Source organism: Sciurus carolinensis, chromosome 15, assembly GCF_902686445.1.
Source record: "Sciurus carolinensis chromosome 15, mSciCar1.2, whole genome shotgun sequence".
Taxonomy (NCBI): domain Eukaryota; kingdom Metazoa; phylum Chordata; class Mammalia; order Rodentia; family Sciuridae; genus Sciurus; species Sciurus carolinensis.
Genome location: NC_062227.1, coordinates 43,154,583 through 43,174,664, shown reverse-complemented (window position 1 = coordinate 43,174,664; position 20,082 = coordinate 43,154,583). Strand labels below are relative to the sequence as shown.

The 20,082-nt window shown below is 37.1% G+C and overlaps 1 protein-coding gene across 1 annotated transcript in view; it reads right to left on the bottom strand.

Annotated features, from left to right (window-relative positions):
- The window catches only part of Asxl3 (ASXL transcriptional regulator 3), a 165,853-nt gene that overhangs the window by 24,645 nt on the left and 121,126 nt on the right, over nt 1–20,082 (bottom strand).

The window sequence follows — 20,082 nt, the reverse complement described above, 5'->3', positions numbered from 1 at the left end:
ATTTCAGCACACATAATTAGGAAGACCATGTTTGAGGAATGTAAACTATGTTAGAAACAAGTAAGAAAAGGAGAATCTCAGTATTCTTTCTTAAAAGGGTTCAGTTATTTTCAACTAGTTTACCTACATGGGATTTAGTCAAGATTAATAACAACACATTATTAAACAACAATAATCATCTTCCAATGACGGTATTCTCCATATTCTGACACCTTTCCTAAGAAGCACTGTTTTCAAATTTCAAAAGGAAAGCAATTGTTATTCAGAGTACAGTAATTTCTCCAATGCTTGAGTAGCCTGCTCAAGAAAAGAGATGCAGCCTGTAGAAAAATCAGTGAAAATAAATGAAATAAATACATCTGAAGACAGATCAAGCTTCAATCTAAGATGAGAAGGCTATTTTGATGTTCACAATACATCTACTTTATGACTAATCTGCAGACAGTCACATGCCACACTTTGTAACAATCTGATAAGCCTTGACTAGAAGTGTAGTTTTCAAAATGACCCAAAGCTGGATAAAATCTGAATAAGTTTGGGCAAATAAGAAAATGTGTACATGTCTTAAAAAGAGAGTACTCTTATTATTGTATTTTTATCCATGTTCCCTCTGCAGGAAGGGAGGGAAAAAGCAAGCTTCCAATGTACTCATCCATGAAACAGAACACTAATGTTTTATTTAGTGAAACTCCAGCTCATGTTCTTATGTAGATAAAATGAGGCTGTGTCATAATGTGGTGAGAATCAATGAGTCACTGTTTCCATTTGTAATGCACTGAACAGCTGTGTTTAGTGAGTAGCTATTAGTCACTCATTTCTTTAACAAACATTTCTGCAACGTGCCAGGAACTGTGAAACGGACAGACAACTTCTGCTGCCTGAGGGTACTGCATCCACAGTGAGACAGAAAAGGACCAAATGCCATCACGGCAGTAGGAGAAGTGCCCAGAGAAGGAGGGATGTGAGGACCCTTGAAGCTCAGGAGCCGCTGGGCCCTTGTTCCCTCCTTTGTAGCCCTTTAATATTAATGCCCAAAAGCACTTGGTTTTTTTCTATTTTTTTTTTTATTTCTCCTGGGTTAACAATGGCCCCAATCTACATACTGTTCAATAAAATCTGCAATCATAATAAGTATCATGAATTGAGCACTTACAGTAGCCCTTAATGGAATGTTTCTTAAGTCTCTTTGAGTGGCTAAAACAAAATACCATGTACAGGTAGCTAAGAAACAACAAAATTTTACTTCTCAGTTTTGTAGGCTAGAAAGTCTAAGATCAAGGTGGCAGAAGACTTATCATCTGGTGTGGGCCCATTTCCTGGTTCATAGATGGTACTTTCTCTATGTGCCAATTATAAAAGGGACTGACTCACTCTCCGGGGTTTCTTAACGGGTGGGAATCTCAATCAAGGTTCTCCCCTCATGACCCAGTCACATCCCAAGTCCCCACTTCTAATACCTTCACCCTGAAGGTTAGGATGTCAGCGAGTAAATGTGGGAGGGACATAACATTCAGACCGAAAGAGTAGGTAGGAGCAGAATCAAAACGACACTTTTCCCCATTATACCAATTAGGGTTCTTTGATAACATAGGCAATATGGTTTTCTACTCACAGGGTTTACATGCAGGTACTTGGAATGCAGCAGTAAACACAAAAGCAGGATCCCCTGTCCTACTGAGTTATATATAATTACAAATTGTGTTAAGGTCTCCAAAGGGGGAGGGGAGTCAATGAGACAATTCTGGGTGCATGTGTACAGGAAGGCCTCTCTGAGGTACCTACTTCTAAGCAGAGATGTATGTGAAGAATGGGGAGAAGTAAGCCACCAAAACTGAACAGGGACAGGAAAAGGACAGAAGCAGCAGCAGTCACCACAACTCTGAGGAGGCCAGTGATGAATCTAGTTATAAAGGGAAATGACATGAGCGTGGCAGCTGAAGGGTTATGTGGCCTCATCACAGTTGCTGGTATTGCTGCCTCTTGAATTCTCTTTGGATGGATATTCTTAGCTGACAAGGACTCATCTCTCCACAGTTCAGCTTCATCTTTTGTGAACTATGAATAACAAATTATTTACTTCATAGTTTTTGTGGGGATTAAATGAATGAGCAAGTGTAAAATGCATTAAATGGTAATGGTTTAGAGAAAGTTCTCAAGAAGTTTAGATATAATAATTATTTGGTGGGAGGTGTGACACACATTCTAGTGTGTTTCCCAGTGAGTCAAGTATATATACCCTTTTTTCCCCCTTTGAACGAAGGAAGGATCTGTGCCCTGCTTCCAGGTCATGAAAAATGGGGAAGGTGATAGACAGTCACTCCTTAATGATGACGTGCTATGTAAGCAGTCATACAAAAGCCAACCAATCACATTATGTAAACTGCTTACAGACAGTGTGGCCCTTAAGAGGTGAGAACTTCAGCCAGATAGCTGCCAGCAACCTGAAGGGACTTAAAAGATGGCCTCATGCTGCAAATGAGAATGTAGCCACCCACCACTTGGTTTCACCCTGTTAAGACCCTGCACAGAGGACCAACTCACCTGTATCCAGACTCCTGACCCATAGGAACTAACCTAATTCCTGAGCATGGAGACACTGAATGCGTGCTACTTTAGGCTGCTAAATTTGTGGTAACTTGCTACACAGCACAAAAAGCAAATATGAAGCAGGAGATGAAGAAAACTCACTTGACTGCTTTTCCTTTATCACTTGAGAGACAAAATGATCTGTTCACAACCCATGTGTGTTTGAGTGGATGTGTGTCTGTGTTCAGAGGATAGGTGAAGAGAACACAGAACTGGGAGCAGTTTGGTCAAAGTACCAAAGAGAAAGATTATAAAGAGCAGGCTATAATCTCTAGAGGGCAGGGAGTGGTGCCCCATGACAGAGTAGGAGCTTAGTAAACGATGAATGAACTAATTTTGTTGTGGTTTAGTAGAGTCTCTACTTGATGCAACCACTTAACCCCAGTCAGTCGTCTGATGAAGGTGCCCCAAATATACTTCTATTAGTGTACAAGCAAGTGATTTTATAAGGAACATGCAGATAGCCGGGGTTACTTTCAGTCACAGTCTTCTATGTAAAGTAATGAAGAGAAAAAGAAAGTACAATGGATTTTAGCTTCTGCCTGGAGGTTATCAAGACCACAGTTATGTTACTGTAACACAACATATCCAAGTGTGGACAATGTATCTCTTCCAATTAAATCATTCCCTTTAGGCAATCCAGAAAATGGAGGTACTGTTCCTTCTACTAAATCTGGCACAATTTAAATTTTATGTACACCCCAATTCCTCTAATATTCTCTAAGGAAAGAAAAGATAATCCCAACAGACTAGAAATATACGAGACGCTTCACTCTATTCTCCATCATTAATTTGGCATGTCAGTAGAAAAGGAAATGGACTTAAAGTTTAAAAATTGTCTATTACACCAGCTCTGCATCTTCCCACCTATCTGAAGATGATCCAGTTTCTTAACAGTTTTTAGTTCTTTCTCATTATTCAAATGGAAAAAATAAACGTAATTGGAAAGCTACTAATATGAATCAGAAATAATAAATGTAAAAAACCTGACATACTAATAAATAACATATAAGGAGAATTTTATAAGACTGAAATATAATAATACTGATTGTCATTTTATTAAGTGCTTTGTGATCCTTTAAATCTCAGAACTCTCAAGTGTGTCCGTGAATTTGAACACAGATATGATATCTAAGGAAGTGACATTTGGAAGGGACTATCTGTGTTGAAACTAGATATCACAGCTGGAGAATCTAGTCATATTGCCTTAGTGCTAGCTGATCACATGACCTCTGCTGTCCCCTTGTGAGAAATCAGGTCCTCAGCCCTGAGAAACTTAGTCCTACCACCCTGGCCATTGATCATGGGTGTAGAGATTAGTGTCAGAGATGAAGCTATCCTAGAGCGATACCCTGCACTTCAGATAATCTGCTTATTATCTCCTCCAGGTGAAGGGCAAAGATGTAGAGTCTAAACACCAGAGGAGACACTGTGAGAGGAACAAATCACATATATAGCAAACATATATTTAAAAAATGGAGGTCAACAATTGATGCAGGTTCCGCTCTCTCCCACCCAATTACTTAAGGGTTCCCCTCCCCCAGAATATCTCCACTCCTTGCAATCTGAGAAAGGCCAAACTAACACAACCAGGAAGTATTACAGTAAGCATGAAGTAAGCTACTAAACACTTTCCACTTTGAAGATAGTGCACAGTTCACTGGAGACAGAAATTTCATTTGCAACAAAAGCCGAAAACCATGAAAAAAGCTGGACTGCAAAAACTAATAAACTAATAACAAGCCAACAGTTCCACTTAAAAGATACTATGAGGATAAAGTTTCATCAAATCTCAAAGTCAACCTTCAAATGTTCCTAACAAAATGTTGTATCATGCTGACACTGTCTAGATTGAAATCCTGAAACACAGGATTACAGATTAGCAACACTTCAAGCCTTTGTTCTTTTATTTCTGTTTCCCCAGAAGATTTCATTATAGCAACTCAAGAAAAGGTTTACCTAAGAAAATGAAAGAGTTTATGACCAATTAAGCTTGAGAAACACCATTTACACAAAATTTACCAATCTCCTTCACTGTAAAGCTCGAGAATTTTTTAAAAGTATTTGTTTAGATGTTGATAGGCCTTTATTTTATTCATTTGTTTATATGTGGTACAAAGAATCAAACCCAGTGCCTTGCACATGCTAGGATGTAATTGTGCACAACATTTCTCAGACAAATGAAAGCTCAGAACACTGCTTTCCCTAGAATGTTCTATGACATGTTCACTCTAGAAACTGTTGCCCTATACTGTCTAAACTGTGGTGGCTTACAGACGAGGGGAATTATAGACCTAGAATCTACTTGGTCATTCTAGACCTGAATTGACAATCTCATGAACTTCAACTTAATGAACTCTCAACACTCTTATAGGCCAGAATAAGAAATGACCCTTACGAAAACCAGCCTGGCCATTTTTAACAAAACTGCTACTGAAACATCATTAAAATGTTGTACAGTATTTCTGACATGCAAACTAATAATTTCTGTTATAAAGACACAAGGTACCACAATCTGGATATTGTGAACTGAGCAGCTATGAACATTGATGTGGCTGTATCTCTATAGTATGCTGATTTTAAGTCCTTTGGGTATAGGCCAAGGAGTGGGATAGCTGGGTCAAATGGTGGTTCCATTCCAAGTTTTCTAAGGAATCTCCATACTGCTTTCCAGAGTGGCTGCACTAATCTGCAGCCCCACCAGCAATGTATGAGTATACCTTTTCCCCCACATCCTCGCCAACACCTATTGTTGCTTGTATTCTTGATAATCGCCATTCTAATTGGGGTAAGATGGAATCTCAGGGTAGTTTTGATTTGCATTTCTCTTTTTATTAGAGATGTTGAACATTTTTTTCATTTATCTATTGACTGTTTGTACATCTTCTTCTGTGAAGTGTCTGTTCATTTTCTTAGCCCATTTGTTGATTGGGTTATTTGTATTCTTGATGTAGAGTTTTTTGAGTTCTTTATAGATTCTGGAAATTAGTGCTCTATCTTAAGTATGAGTGTCAAATATTTTCTTCCACTCTGTAGGCTCTTTCTTCACATTGCTGATAGTTTCTTTTGCTGACAGAAAGCTTTTTAGTTTGAATCTATCCCAGTTATTGATTCTTGCTTTTATTTCTTGTGCTATGGGAGTCCTGTTAAGGGAGTCTGATCCTAAGCCGACATGTCGAAGACTTGGACCTACTTTTTCTTCTATAAGACCTCTGGTCTGATTCGGAGGTCCTTGATCCATTTTGAGTTGAGTTTTGTGCAGGGCGAGAGATAGGGGTTTAATTTCATTCTGCTGCATATGTATTTCCAGTTTTCCCAGCAACATTTGTTGAAGAGGCTATCTTTTCTCCATTGCATATTTTTGGCACCTTTGTCTAGTATGAGAAAATTGTATTTATTTGGGTTTGTGTCCATGTCCTCTATTCTGTACCATTGATCTACCTGTTTATTTTGGTACCAATACCATGCCGTTTTTGTTACCATTGCTTTGTAATAGAGTTGAAGAACTGGTATTGCGATACCCCCTGCTTCGCTCTTGCTACTGAGGATTGCTTTAGCTATTCTGGGTTTTTTATTTTCCAGATGAATTTTATAATTGCTAGCTCTATTTCTGTAAGGTACATCATTGGGATTTTAATTGAATTGGGAATTGCATTGAATCTGTATAGCACTTTAGGTAGTATGGCCATTTTGACAATATTAATTCTGCCTATCCAAGAACATGGGAGATCTTTCCATCTTCTAAGGTTTTCTTTAATCTCTTTCTTTGGTGTTATGTACTTCTCATTGTAGAGGTCTTTCACCTCTTTTGTGAGATTGATTCCCAAGTATTTTATTTTTTTTGAGGTTATTGTAAATGGGGTAGTTTTCCTAACTTCTCTTTCTGAAGATTCATCACTTATGTATAAAAATGCATTAGATTTATGAGCATTGATCTTATAACCTGCTACTTTACTGAATTCACTTATGAGGTCTAAAAGTTTTCTGGTGGAATTTTCTGGTTCCTCTCAATATATAATCATGTCATCAGCAAATAGGGATAGTTTGAGTTCTTCTTTTCTTATTTGTATCCCTTTAATTCCTTTGGTCTAATTGCTCTTGCTAGAGTTTCAAGGACAATGTTGAATAGAAGTGGTGAAAGAGGGCATCCCTGCCTTGTTCCAGTTTTTAGGGGGAATGTTTTCAGTTTTTCTCCATTTAGAATGATATTGGCCATGGGCTTAGCACAGATGGCCTTTACAATGTTAAGGAATGTTCCCACTATCCCTATTTTTTCTAGTATTTTGAGCATGAAGGGATGCTGTGTTTTATCAAATGCTTTTTCTGCATCTATCGAAATAATCATGTGATTCTTGACTTTAAGTCTGTTGATATGGTGAATTACATTTATTGATTTCTGGATGTTGAACCAACCTTGCATCCCTGAGATAAAACCCACTTGATCATGGTGCACTATCTTTTTAATATATTTTTGTATGCGATTTGCTAAACTTTTGTTGAGAATTTTTGCATCAATGTTCATTAAGGATATTGGTCTGAAATTTTCTTTCCTCAATGTGTCTCTGTCTGGTTTAGATATCAGGGTGATACTGGCTTCATAGAATGAGTTTGGGAGGGTTCCCTCCTCTTCTATTTCATGGAATACTTTGAGAAGTATTGGAATGAGCTCTTCTTTAAAGGTTTTGTAGAACTCAGCTGAGAACCCATCTAAATGTCCTTCAATTGATGAATAGATAAAGAAACGGTGGTATATACATACAATGGAATATTACTCAGTCATAAAGAATAATAAAATTATGGCATTTGCAAGCAAATGGATGAAATTGGAGAATATCATGCTAAGTGAGATAAGCCAATCTCAAAAAACCAAATGATGAATGATCTCGCTGATAAACGGATGATGACACATAATGGGGGGTGGGAGGGGGACAAGAATGGAGGAAGGAGGGACTGTATAGAGGGAAAAGAGGGGTGGGAGAGGTGGGGGGAGGAAAAAGTAACAGACTGAATCAAACACCATTACCCTATGTAAATGTATGATTACACAAATGGTATGCCTCTACTTCAGGTACAGAGAAACAACATGTATCCCATTTGTTTACAATAAAAATAAATTTAAAAAAAACAAAACAAAACAAGGTATAGGTCTGCACTGTTTTTGATTCTGTCCTTTATTTTACCTCTCCTGAGTCTCTTTTGTAAGTGTATGCTCAAATGCACAGCCCTCACTCAGGGCATTGTTAATACAGTGATACCTAGTTCTAGCCCCTTCCTCTTCATTACTTGTCCTTTGTCTCTTTACCTATGTCACTAAAGTTTCATTTAAAATGTTTTCTGAGTGTAAAGAAATTATAAATAATAAAAACAAGTTTTTCTGTAGCTATTTGATTTAAAATGTTTATCCTAAAACTAAAGATAAAAATGGAAACATTCTCACTACTAACAAAAATTTTAAAGATGAGCAATCTCATGGATCACATTCAGACATCAATTACATTGAATTTTTTAATTATTACGATCAGTATTGGGCCTATTCCCTCCAGCAAAATTGTACTTCCTTCCTTACTGTAGGTTAAGGGATACCATATAAATGACATTTTTTAAAGTCAAATGTGAAAAACAAGGAGATACTGGGGCAGAATATATAGGTCTATGTGAGTTTTTTTAAACTATGTTAATGTATATATATGATAGAGCTGTATATTACCGATTGGTTTTGGAGTGTTAGCAAAGAATAAGAGTTTACTAATTCAGGTATAGGAAAAAGGACAAAATCCTGAAAATGAGCTCGGGAAGTCACAGTAAGGTCACACAACCCAGGGTATACTAAAAACACATCTGCAGCCAGGAGCAGGGGTGCACACCTGTAATCCCAGTGGCTCAAGAGGCTAAGGCAGTAGGATCACAAGTTCAAAGCCAGTCTTGGCAACTTACTGAGGCCCTAAGCAATTTAGAGGGACCCTGTCTCTAAATAAAATTAAAAGGGGGATAAAAAAAAAAAGGTCTGGGAATGTGGCTCAGTGGTTAAGCACCTCTGGGTTCAAACCCTCATACCAAAAACAAACTAAAAATATCTGTACATGCACAAGCTACTTATGGTATTCCATTCCACAATGGAGACATGACAACCCTGTAGAAAGCAGAAATGCAGTCAAATGTCAAAACAGAGACTTCACTTAACCTTCACTTCCATTACCTGAGTCACTTACTGCAGTAGGTGTGCTGAGGAAAAGTGAGGGGCCTCCACCAGTTACAAGAAACCTGCTTCCTTCCTTCCCTCTCAACATGCTTCAAAGAGTTACTCAGCTTGTTGAACTTTACCAGTTACAGATTGTAACTAAACATATCCTCAAATAAATGCATAAGGGGATTGGAAAGGTTCCTACCCAACCCACCCCCAAAGAAAATGGAATCAACATAACACTAACAATCAATTTAGTCAACAGGAAAATAAATTTTGCCTACTTCTAGTTTGAATTCCTCATGCACCATATGGAGAGAAGGATCAGGAACTAGGAGAGTGGGGAAAGAGTGAGGAGGGCTCAAGGAACATGTCTGCCATGGGTCAAGAGGACACTAGTAACTCAGATAATGAGTGGTGGTCTAAAGTTGAGTTAGAGGCAACTTGAGCAGAATAAAATGAACACCTGTGACTCAAGGAAAATGTGGGAGCAATAAGGAAGAACCCTTGGCCCATTTCAGAACTAGCACCAACCACACATTTCTGGAAAAGTTACTCTAATGACATGAAAGCAACTGAAATGGAAGATCTCTAATGCTTCTAAACCCAATGTTCTATGACATACATAGAGCAAAGAGAAAAAAGTTACGACGATTAGGTGTAAGCTATGTCAAAGTTAATGGAAACAGTGAACAGAGTTAGGAACTAGGTGCTGCCAAGCTCAATGCCGAGCTCACTGGTGGTATGATTCTATGAGCGTCTGACCTGTCTGCACTGAATGTAATTTGAATCCTATACTAAAACACATGATGGACATGAGTGAGAGGCAAAGCACTGGAGTGAGTGTAAATCCGTGTTTCCCACCAAAGAACTGACAGAAAATGGCAATGATGACTTTCAGGAGAAAAACTTTCTAAAAATAAGACTTGCCATTTGAATGTGTATGGGGTACTTTCCACAATTGGGGTGGTATATCTGGGTCTTGCACGGACTAAGAGAAAAGATGTAGAGGGCTTGCATTGCACATATAGTTAATTACACAGCGTGGGTAATTACACAGTGTGGGGAACTGCTTTGCATGTCATATGCCTTGCCAATGACTCACTGGACAAGCATGCAAGTAAAATACCTACTATGATGACTGGAGATGGAATATAACACCATCATGCATAGGTTTTAATATATACTGAATTTTTCTTCTAGGAATGTACCTAAACTGTATTTTGAGAAATTATTATACTTCGCTATGTTCAGAAATTTTAGAATAGTTTTTCATGAATAATTCTGTCACTGAAGTTAACACCACAAGTGGTATTTCTACTGATATTCTACTATATGGTTAGCAAGCTCCAACTGCAGCTTGAACAGATGTACACACACAGTAGCCCAGGTATACTACTCTCTATCATGCCACAGTGAAAGCTCATGCCTGACCACTGGAACACAAAAGGTTTAATTATTAATTTTAATTTCCTCCCCATATAGGAGATATATTATTATAATTAAACATATAATGCTATTTGTGTTTTAAGAATATATGTGAATTTAAGTTACATTTTCCGTGACTTTTGTTTAAAGACAACAAAAGAACTTTACAAAATAAGCATTTTTAAAAAAGAGTACTGCTTCTGACAGCTTCTACTCTACAAGAGTGATTTTAAATGTTTTGAGTGTGTTGTGCCTTTTCTATATTTGATGAAGCCCATGGATAGAAAACTCCATGTGGCAGACTGCTAATTGTCTTCCAGTATCCATTCTCCCTTTCGTTCTTGTACAGTAACAAACACTTCCTCTGTGTTTGAGCAGCCTCAAGGTGATGTTTCCCAGACTCTTGCAGTTACTGTGGCCATGTGTCTAAGTTCTCAACAAAGGAAGATAAACAAATGAAATGTGTGCAACTTGTGCATTACTTCTGCAAACTACCCCCACCAAGTCTTTCAGCTAGAACATAGATGAGCCAGCTTTAATCACTGGGAATGAGGCAAGAGCCTGCTGAGATGTGGGACAAGAGAGGGAAGAAACAAGTACTGCACAACCCTAAGAGGTAAAACTGCTAATGACACCATGGGCATTCTGTTTACTTGCAGACTGGTAAGTGAAATAAAATCTGCTACCATGTTTAAGCCATCTTTTTCTGGGAATCTTTGATACAACAACATAGCCTCTATCTTGATTAAGGCACCCTGGAAACAAACCATCAAACACATGTATGAAGATTTGGGACAGGCAGATATATATATATGAATGCATGCAAAATGTGGGATAAACTTTCAGAAATTTCATGAACCCTTGAATACTTGAACCCTTGAATACTTCCTTGGTACTCTGACTAAACATTTTAGAGTAATTGGGAATAGCTAAGTCTCTAAGGAAAACCAGCTTTAAAAACATCTGAGGAGCTTTGGTTTTGAGGCAGTTACGAGGAACCTCATTTTGTCAGCCAGAATTATAATACACAGGTGCAACAGGAAAGTCATCCGAAACATTCGACATGATTAAATGATTGGGTCCTTTCTCAGTAACCTAAATTCTTTCATATCTCATCTCTATTTTCAGACCTGCAAGCAAGTCATCTTAATGAATGTCAAAGTTTATTTAAGTGTGTTGCTGTAAATACCAGGGGCAACAATCATTTAGACGCTAAAGCTGTAATACAATTCTCCTTTAAATGAAAGAAATCATTAAACATCATCATCTACATTCTCCTTCTGTCATTAATAAAGGATGAAATTCTAAGGCCAACATTTCCTGCAATAAATATACAAGGAGGTAGACAAAGAGGCAAAATCATACTTTATAATTAACCACTATGGAAAAACTACACTTAAAGAATGTGAGAACTTACACAAAATAGCAGCAACTGCAGGTTCACCAATAGATCTCAAATTTTTGCCCAAACACCCATTTTCCCTTTAATTTTATATCTCTTCTTAATAAGCAATTGTAACACCTAAAGAATAATCTATTGTTTATAAACTGGAAATTGGAAGCATATATGGAACTAATTCATTTTATATAGAATGAAATGTAAGAAAATCAGCCCAGAATATTTTATGACTGTGCAGTCATTTTTTCAAGCAACTGAAGGAATGTGTAAAATTTTAGACTTTTTTTAACTGAAGTTTTATATTGCTGAGGACCATGTAAAAGCCTGCCCCTAAAATTTGACAGTGTGAGCCCTGAGCACTTCGTAGGAAAGTGATTGCTATAACAGTGCAGCCTGATTCTGCAAGGGTCCTCACGGTCCCTCCGGGACTGGAGTGATCTAACCACACCATATGCTCTCACCCACAGGACATGTATGCTCTCTGTGCAAACAATCAAGGCAACCATCTAATTTTATTCAAATGATAAAAGGGAGGAATGGCTTTTAAAATTCAAGCTGTTTAAAAATCAGTTACCAGTGACACAATTCATTATCATAATAACTGAAAAGTGTTTCCATTTGATTAAATAATAACCATATACTGATAAGTGAACAATTAGTCATGTGGGAATTCAAATCACTCATGGTATGGTTTTTATCTCATAAACTGGAATAAGTGGAGTTAATATAAATACTGTAAACAATTGAAAAGGGGCAGTCAAATCCAATTTTGAAAGAAGATCATGTGTATTTTGAAAGCAAGTTTTAGGCAGATGGCACAAAATCAAATCAAAAATTAAAATGAGAAAATATTCATCAAATTTATATATAAAAGCAAAATGAGAGAAAATGAGGGAGTGAGAGAAAGAGAGAGAGGGAGAGAGAGAAATCATGCAAATGTGAATGTCACAGACATTAGAAATAAAAAATAATGTATGTTGCCCAAAGGAACAGAGCAATTATAGCAATAAAACAAACATGAACATCTGTTTATAAAATAAGATGTGATTTCACTTATTTAGAAACCAATTCAAGAAAAAACATATCTATATTCATTCAGTGGAGTACCTCTAAGGTTCAATTCCCAGCACAAAGGGGAAAAGAAAAGTGTGTATATACATGTGCGTGTGTGTTTGTATAACATCCACTGGGGATCAGACACAGAGCCCTGTGCATGCTAGGAAGTGCTCTACCACGGAGCCACATCAGCCCATAAAGTATTTTAATTGAAATCTTACAGATTAAGGACCAGATTAAAGGATTAAGAAACAACAGATCATTAACAACAATCAGAAGCACTCCCTCCCAGGTGTCGATCCCGAGGGTAATCCACACAGATCAGTTGTGCTTCTTTTTTTTTTTAAACATTTTTTAGTTGTAGACCGACACAGTATCTTTATTTATTTATTTTTATGTGGTGCTGAGGATTGAACCCAGTGCCTTGCATGTGCGAGGCAAGCGCTCTACCACTGAGCCACAGCCCTAGACCAGTTGTACTTCTTTTTGATCTTCATAAAAATAGGATCACACTGTACATATAATGGTGAATAATATGGCTGTAACATTTCTGCTTATGTCTTTGGGTAAATATGTCTACTATTTCCACTGGGAGTTTAAATGCTGGGTCAACTTAAGTAAATACTATCAGACCTTTTTTTTTTTTTTTTTTTTTTCAGAGTAGTTTATATTTTCATAAACTTGAGAGTTTTGTTTCCTTCACTTCCTCACCAATATCCATTGTTGTCTGTTTTCTGCATTTGTTGTTTATAACCCTACGTATCCTCTTGGATATGTAGTTGTATTGCACTTTGGTTTTATCATGTTACTTGATGACTTGTGACATGGAGCAACTTTTCATAGGTTTATTGGCCATTTGGTTATCAGGCTTCTTGAAGTGCCAGCTCTTGTGTCTTCCCAAACTGATAAAAATATTACCATTAACAAGTAAATTTAGCTCAACTGATGAATTATAATATTATTGATTAAAAAAACAATGTCTTTGCTCATGACAGCACCACATAAAAAAGAAAATTTTAGGAAATTACATAAATAGCATGCAAAACATCTTTGAATAATCAAAAAAACATATTATTATTGTTGTTTTCCGGTGATAATGGAGATTGAACCCAGAGGAGTGCCATCGCTAAGCTATATTCCCAGTCCTTCATATTTTTAATTTCGAGACAGGTTCTCATTAAGTTGTCCAGATTGGCCTTGAACTTGCAATCTTCCTTCCTTAGCCTCCAGAGTTGCTGGCATTAAAGGTTATGTCCCAACACACCTGGCTAGAATAATCAAATTTAAGTGAAAGATGTGTGAAACCTCTGCATGAGTGGTTCTCAACCTCTCCACCGTGGGGAATTCAATCCTAGGGGGTCATCTGACAATGTCTAGAGAAGATTTTTGAGTGACTGAACTCCAGGTAGAGGATGGTATTGATGCCTAGTAGGTGGAGGCCAAGTATGCCAGAAGACTCCCTGTGATGCACAGGACAGCTGGCCCACTCCACCCCCACCACGAAGGATCATGTAGCACAAAATATTAGTGCTGATGTTGAGAAACCTGTTGTATATGGGAAAGTGTAAAATGATAAAGAAAAAAATTAAGTAAGACATAAGCAGATGAGGGTATCATACAATACTTATGGATTAGAAGCCAACATTGCACAGATGTCAGAAGGTATGAGAAAACTCTGTGGGGTGACGGGTATGTTCACTACCTGGATTGTGGTCATGGTTCCAGAGGTTTGTTCCTATTTCAAAATTCATCAGCTTGTACATTTTCAGCATGTACTATTTTATGTCAGTTATATATCAAAAAAGTTATTAATGTTTTTTACTTCTCAAAAATAACAAAATTTAACTTTAAGAGAAGATACCAAAGTTTTACAACTATTGAAGAAATTAAGTCTGTAACTAAAAGTTTTCAAGAAGATGTATAGGCCTCAGTAACTTTATAAGTGAGTTTCTTCTAACATTTTGAAAAGATGTGAATATTATACAAACTTTTGCATCAAATAGCCTATTTTCTGATTTTAAGAGGCCAGCATTACTTTTATTATCAAAACTTGTCAAGCATATAACAAAAAAGGAATATTAAGGATGAAACTCTATTATAAATGTATGAATCTTACAGAAAATACTAGCAAATTGCATGTGTGTGTGTGTGTGTAAAAGTTTATTCTAGGAATCCAAGGGTAAAAGTGATCATCTTAGTACATGAAGAAAATATTATTCATGATTAAACTCAGAAAACAAGGAATAGAATGAAACTTTCTTAATAGGATAAAAAGCATCTATAAAGGAAACCTGTTTTAAGCCTCCTGCATAAAGGTGAAATAGTAAAATCTTTACCCCTGAGATTAAAACATGATATTGACTTCAGTCACCACCACTTCTATTCAACACTACTGAATATTTTATCTAGTGGAAAAAAGCAAGAGAAATACAGGCATTTAAAAATAATAAACAAAACAAAAATTATCACAGCAATCATATACTTAGGTAATCTCACACTAAAAAAAATATACTATTAGAATTAATAAATGAGCATACTCACTAGAAAAAAAACTACACAAAAATTGACTTCTACATTATCAATAAAAATAGAAACGAGTTAGAAGAGTAGCAAAAACAGTAAGCAAATACATAGGAATGGGTCAATTAACAGGAGCACAGAATCTTTCCTGAGGGAACTATGAAATATTATTGAGAAAAATTAAAGAAAACCTAAATAAATGAAAGATAAATTATAGTCACAGATTAGAAAACTCTGTGGGAAATGTGTTGCTTCTTCCCTAAATTAGTCTATGTATTAGATGGATTGCCTAATCAAAATCCATATAATTTCATAGAAATTGACAGTTATTCCAAAACTTCTATGAAAATACAAGGGAAAAACAACCAAGCCAGTGAGCTGCCTCTACTATCAAGCTACCAACAACAAGAAGCATAACACAGTTTTGGTGCTAATGTGAAAGACCAATGAAAAGAGGAGCATCTGTAAACAGAAGCACATATAACGTGTCCACTGACAAAAGTGACATTACATTGCAGTGAGGAAAGACGGCCTTTTCAATAAAACATATCTGGCCAACTGGGTATCAATTTTGAGGCTTGCTTAATATAATGCGGCATTACATTTTTATAGAATAACATTTTTCTACAATAATCTGAGGTTTGGCAGATCAGTTCTGAGCAAACATCAAGAGTCAAACTTGATTCTGCTGCTGAAAATGGCTCATTTCCTATAAATTTAAAACTTATTTAATCAATTATACTTAATAAAATTCACATACACACTTGGTCTAAAGAAAAGTTAAATTTAAAAAGTGCAGTATATCCTCAAGTTTTGGCAACAGGTCTGTAGAAAGCTGGTGGGATAGTGTCCCAATACTACTGCTTCTCCATGTAAATATGTTCAAAACATTAAAAACCCATTAAAGGTTAGTTTCACTGTTGCTCTAAACTTATTTTGCCTTTCGTAATACAAAACTGTTACGAACTTACTTCAAAATATTCAGAAAACAAACATTCTTAATTTCTTAGGAATGTTCCCAATTATACTGTTACATAAAAATAACAAGAAACGTATCTAAGGCATTAAAATATCAAATAAGAGCTCAGCATCAATCACAGCTTATTCAATTCTGTTTAAATTTTTCCTGTTTTATTTTTTCTTCTTCTTTTCCTTCAGTAGAATTTCTGAATGAATAAAAAACATTACCAGCGGAATTTAAATGAGAATAGAGTACAGAAACACTCTGGTAACTAACCCAAGGAGAGAGTAAAGAAAGTGGGTAAACTGAACCACTGGGAGCGTTTCCTCAACCCTCCCCTCCATCGATGCACCCCTTCTTTCCTTCGGATTCCCTTTATTTAATAATACTTCTACTGTCTAAAACACCAGATTTAAATAAGATAAATTAATATGTAAATGAATAAGAACACATCTGTAATCGTGTGGTGCAAAATTACTAATGCAAGAAAAACGCTCTCCGTGTCACTGATGTTTCGGATGCTCTTGCTGTCAGTGGCACATGTCCATCTTACGATTTATCACAGCATTTTCTGAGATTGCTGATCTGACTCTCCCTCTAGATTGTAAGAGCCCTGAGCACAGACACTGTGGCCACTCACTAGCTTTATCCCCACCGACTCGCTAAGAAAAAACAGGACATTCAGAAACAGGCTCAGTGGTTATGAATCGCTAAATGCAATTTAATCGTGAACACTGAAAATTTAATGATTATCTCACTCTCCAAAGAAACATAAGCAAACTCCTCAAAATTATGGAAAAGATTGATTTAAAGAAAAAAAGCACCATCTTCTCTGAGGAAGAGACACTTTAAATAACTGCTACATTAATATAGGAATTTATACTAGAAACTGTTAGACTTCCTGTGTTGTTTTCCAGATAATTTATACTTTAATCCTCTCTTTAAGAGGCTTCTGAAATATAAAAAAGCTTAGAAAACTAAAAATTTTCTTTCTGAAGTCTGAATGTGAAATGTAATCTAAGACGATAGGAAGAATATAAAGCAGTTTTTTTTTGATGCTTTTACTCACAAATAAGATGTTCATCTGAATTTCATTCAAAAATAACTATTGAATACCTACACAACAGCACGTATTAAAATATCTATGCATTATTAATATGTAACTTTTGGGAAGACTGATTTATTTAATAGATGGCTTTGAAACACTTGGTAATACAGAGGAAAAAATTAAACTGATATTTATCACTATATATAAACATAACATTAAAAATGTAAAGGCAGCAGAGTTCCACTTGCAAACAAGTCGTGTGAGGAGCTCTGTGGATCTGCTCCTCAGCAAAACACCCATAATGGTAAAAATTACTTAGAGAAATAACCATTTAAAGTCTCTGGAAACTGTCCTATTGGCATCTAGTGAGTGAAGAAACAGTATTCAGTCTGCTAAATCTTGTAAACACAGCAAGAGTCTGTGCCACTGGCGCCCTAACCCACTCCCTCCACACAACATGCTCCAGTCACGGTGAGGGAAGCTCCTCTCCGGGCAGCTGCTGCCCTAAGGAGAAGGTCTCTCTCTCCTCAGCTCCCAGTCAAGGGATCTAGGACCTCAATGGGAGGTGAAGGTCAACAGCATTTCTATCACTCCCCTACAAAATTCCTGGCAAGTGCCCCTAAGAAATAAGGGCTCCTTTCTTTCACCCAATGAACACTATGGGGTGGAGACTCTACCCACATACATCAGTCCAAGAGTACTGAGACCCTCACTCCCACTCATAGACTGGAGGCTCCATTCCAGGAGAGGCAAGTTGAGAAAACCAGTGCCCTGCTACCTGACAGCAGCCTGCTTCTAAAGCAGAGGGCCACTCCTATCCCTAGCTCCAGAGCACTGATCCAGATTTTTCCCAGGCAGAGAAGTTCATTAGAATAGAGTGTTTAAGGTCTCCCAGAAGAACTAACTTTATTCAAAATAGAGTACAGAGAAGTTCAAGAGGAAGAGGGCCCTGTATACCATGGAGATCCCAGAACAGGAGCTCTATGAAGCAACAAGCTAAACCGCAGGCTGATTTACTTATCGGAACCAGAAAAGATTTAGCTATGAAGAGCCCTCTAGGGATCTGAATCACCTCAAAATCTGCCCTCAAAACTATCCTGCAATGGTGCCCTAAATTAATTGGATCAGACTGTAAACCTGTTGAAAACAATAAAGCAACCAGGCAAGCAATTAACAGAACCAATGGGCTGGTGTGATACCAAAGGAAGTCCTAAAATCTTGAGCACAGTTGGACTGATAAAGAAATTTAGGAATATAGGGAGAAAACTGAGTCCCTAAAGGAGAGACATTCCTGTTGGAATATAAAATGGAAGGCTTGTGGAAAATTGCTGGAGTCCAAGAAGCCTAAGGGATAGAAAGAGACCAAAATAAGAGCACACTAAACAACCCATACACTATGCTGTATCTTTTCAACTCCTTGTAAGTTTTCTGGAATGTGGCAAAGCAGAAACAAGACCTCAACAGAAAGAGACCATTACTGTCTTAAAGCTAGGGGCTAACATCTGACTGAACCATAACCCTCTGGCCCAATGACCACATCAACCAGGCATCCTGCCAGAGACAGAAACGATAATGTAAATGAAACCTGCAAACAGACCAGACTCCCTGATAGGGAAACATGATCTTGCTCAGTGCTTCCCAATCTGAGGGAAGTTCAGCCCCTTTGGATCATATATATACTACCTAATTACATATCCTAATAAAAAGACCGTATCCTAATAAAAAATTAAACAAGCCTGGCATTGTAACTTGTTCCTGATAACCCACATTTAGCCCTAGGAGTACATACCCTCAATTTCAAATAAAGCTCCTCCCTCTGCTAAAATCTGGTGCAGCCTTAAATTCTTTTCTGTGGTGTTCATACAGACCTCCTCGGACCCGCTTCCGGTGACCCTGCCAATCCAATAATTGTATCCCCATTGCTCACAAAGAAATAAAACATTTAATAACAAGATCACAATGCATTTAAGTGGCAAATGTCATTATATTGGGATCACTGAAAACTTGAATAAATTAATTATCCCACTCCCAGCACAAATATGATTAAAGATCTAATTATCATGGTGAACAATGATAAAATAAAGGTACAACCAAAAGAAATATTTTCCTTCTTGAGGAACAAAGATTTTAAGTAATTATTACATCTCACACAGGTACTTACAATGGCTTAACAGAAAGATCAAAGGAAAGGACAGGGTGTGCACATGGTCAAGGCCATCCCTGTGAGCAGCAGCATCGCAGGCTTCACGCTGCAGGAAAACCAGCACGCTAAAATAATCCAGTCAAGTCTCTAGACAAATTAGTAAGAAAACAGAGCAACAAAACAAGCCCTGGAGAAGTGGGTATTAGTATACAGAATGCTATAAGATATAACCTAAAATTCCCACTTTAAGAAAGCAGTAGAGAGTAAAAGTGAGGAGAGGAGGGGGGCGGGGTGGATCGCAGAGTAGAAAATGGTCAGGCAAGAAACCCACCTGTGGGAGCCCTGATGGTGGAGTTAACAGAAAAAGGGTTCAGTGCACCCATTCTAAATATCTTCAAATAACTCAAGGAATCCATGCTCAAATAAATTAAGGAATGTATGAGGCCCATGTCTCAACAAATAGAGCAGAACAACAATAAGACTGTTACTGGAAAAAGAGCCAAATGAAATCCTGGGTTGAAAAGTAAAATAACTAAAATGGAAATTTTACTAAAGGGCTTGACGATAAATCTGAATTGGTGAATCAATAAGTATGAAGACAAAGCAACAGAAATTATGTATTTGCTATGGTTTGAATGTTTCCTTTAAAACCCATGTTGAAATTTAATTACCAAGGTGAGATTAAGAGGTGGAACCTTTTGAAAGGGGACTAGATCACAGGAGCTCTGCCCTCATGCATGGATTAATGTCTGGATGCCTG